This window comes from Etheostoma spectabile, unplaced genomic scaffold (genome assembly GCF_008692095.1).
Source record: "Etheostoma spectabile isolate EspeVRDwgs_2016 unplaced genomic scaffold, UIUC_Espe_1.0 scaffold285, whole genome shotgun sequence".
Classification (NCBI taxonomy): Eukaryota; Metazoa; Chordata; class Actinopteri; order Perciformes; family Percidae; genus Etheostoma; species Etheostoma spectabile.
Genome location: NW_022605579.1, coordinates 810,330 through 813,415, shown reverse-complemented (window position 1 = coordinate 813,415; position 3,086 = coordinate 810,330).

The following is a 3,086-nucleotide window of genomic DNA, read 5'->3' as shown; positions in this document are numbered from 1 at the left end:
TAGATAGATAGATATTGATCCCAAAAAAATGGTAAATTATGGTGTTCCAGCAGCAAAATCAGTCACACTGCACAGAATATAAATATAAATGAAATACTTGGATACAATATACATACATACATGAAATAATAGGAATAACATATAAGAACAATGTTTATGAAAAACGCATGTTTCGCTGTTAAAGGACAAATCATGTCTATAACTAATAACTCAATTCATCATTGATACGTTTCCTATTTGGTATCACACACTTTCGCCACTGATTGGTTTCACACATTTACACACATACGTGTACAGGTTCTTAATTACATATTTAGGGACACCTATTTCCTGCCAAATTATGTTTTTTTACTTATAACCAGTAGGTTTTTGAATCAAAGTCTCGTGTTGAAAGTCTACATAGAGTCTGCATAGGGAGGACATCGGGGTGGATAGAGGGGTCAAACAAACATGGGACTCTCACCCCGGGGACTTTGTTCCTGTGTGAAACCAAATTGTCAAGGGCGTCCTATGAACTTTGACCCTTCCAGAAAAAAGAACTAGTTTCTACAATCAAAACACGGGAAACCCAAGATGAAGCGTTCAAGAGTAATTGTAAATGTCATAGAATTATACTCAGTAATACAGCATTTTTCAATAATTACATGCCACTTTGCGACGCAGTTGGCTAATACACTAGAGCCCTAATTTATTGAAATTATATTTTAATATCAATCCAGTTTATTACAATGTGCTGAGTTTCTATTGCTGGGTGGTGTAACCGTACCGTAACAGTTCAGCATGCACATTAAGTTAGTAACTTAACTCAAAGTTATTTTTGAGTTATTTTGACCAGGTATAACAGCGCTAGGCTAACATACAATTAGCCCATGAATTTGCCACCCATCGCCAGCTGTGTGGGTCGGCGATTCATCTAATGCTGTTGTAGCCAGTTAGCGCACTCTAATCTGTCTGCCTCGCTCCCCATCGCTAAGGGACTTTTGCTGGGATGAGAGCAGACCACAGCCCCGTGGACACTTAGCCTCCAGCTAGCCCCTACAGGAGCCCCCAGCACCGGTTGCTAACGATGCTAACGACAACAACAGAATGTTTAATGATCCGTCAACATGTTGAAACAATAAGTTTCTCTCAATTCGTGAGTGAGAATGCATTCAGTTGTTTGTTCCGTTCATCCAAGTGTGTGTGTGTGTGTGTGTGTGTGTGTGTGTGTGTGTATATATGTATATATGTATGTGTGTATATATATGTATATGTATATATGTGTATATATATGTGTGTATATATATATGTGTATATATATATATGTGTGTATATATATACATATATGTATATATACTTTTATAAATGTGTAGATATTTGTGTATGTACAGTATATATTTATATATGTATGAATGTATATACTGTATATACACAATATATACAGTGTATGTATGTATACATATATTTATATGGTTATATGTGTATATATAATGTATATATATATATACTGTGTGTGTATATATATTTATGCATAAATAAATGTGTGTATATGTGTATGTCTATACAGTGTATATATGTCTATATAGATATGGGTATATATATATATATATATATATATATATATATATATATATATATATATATATATTTGTATGCATACACACACACTCACGCATGAAATGAACAGCAGTTCCTTTTCTCTTAATCGGGGATAAAAATAAATCAAATCAGTATCAGAACAAGCATATTCTAGACATGCTATGCAGATCGTTGTCCTTAATCAATTAGAGTCAGATGTTTTCATTTAGAAATATTTAATTTCTGCTCCGGGCAGACGTTGATTCATATGATTTAAATTAAAACGACACTGGTTATAAGTCAAAAGGCTGCCTACTTCCTGCTCCTCCACATTCATCAAGCCCGGACAAGTTTGATCTTGAGTATACGCTCATGTCCCGGCAAATAAAGAAATACAGTGCTTCCTGAAGAATCACACATTTGTCCGTGATGAAATCTCCAGACTGGGCTGTAAATATTTGCCGGTGCTGTATTTGTGTGAGCGTTTCATTAACGATCGGAGCTGACAAACACGCACACTCATTGACCCCAGTCATCAAGGGAGAGCATGAGACAGTAGTGTGTGTTTAGTGTGTATTTGTTGGAAGCGTAAATGCCTCACATGAGGGATTGATGTCACCAATGGAGGAGACGACTGCAGTGGAAATGAATCTGGTGTGGTAAATGTTTTTCCGTAGCCAGCGCTCCTGGCTCTTATTTAAGGCCCTGTCAGAACTTGAAAGTGTAATTGATACAAATTCTAAAGTTTAATTTTTAAAGTTTACAGTCACAGAGGGTTCAGAGCTCCGGATTGTTTAAAATTGCTCTCACTCCCTTTTCATTAAAGCAGGATAGTCTGAAAACATTCGTTCATCAAAGGGTTGCTACAAATTAGACTTTGAGAAACTCAATTTGAAGCAAAGAAAAGCATTTCTTTTCCTCTGGGGAAAGCCAGAGTCTCTGCTGTGTTTGCATTTAAATATAAACTGGGCATAAAGATGCATGCAGTCAAACAGACACAAACACACGGGCACACACACTACACACAAATGCACATACCCCCCCCCACTACATCCATTGGTAGTTCCCTCTAAACTGGCACAGACAACAGCATGAATAGACCGGGCTATCATGTTACCCCCATGCTCTTAGATTGTTTCGTCTACTCGCTAAAAGTTGAAATTAGCAATAGGGCCTCTGGAGACGTTGGAGGAACAGGCGGCCGTGTTGTAAATCTGGGTCTGGTCAGGGGGAAAGAGAGTCAGAAAGTCAGATGGAGATGGCCAGGGCAGTGGAATAACATCTTAATCTATCTGAGGAGTGAACAGTGGCTGGTCTGTTTTTTTGGAGCACGCTGTCTTGGATGACTCCCAAGCAGAGGGGCAGGGAGCAGAGCCATCTTCAGCTGCTAGTCACTAACATGGCAGTAATAAGGCAGTGATGACCCTCCCAGGACTGGCACAAACACACACACATACACACACAAACACAGGCCATGCACTTGAACAGATATACACTGCAGCACCAAATCTCTCTCTCTCTCTCTCTCT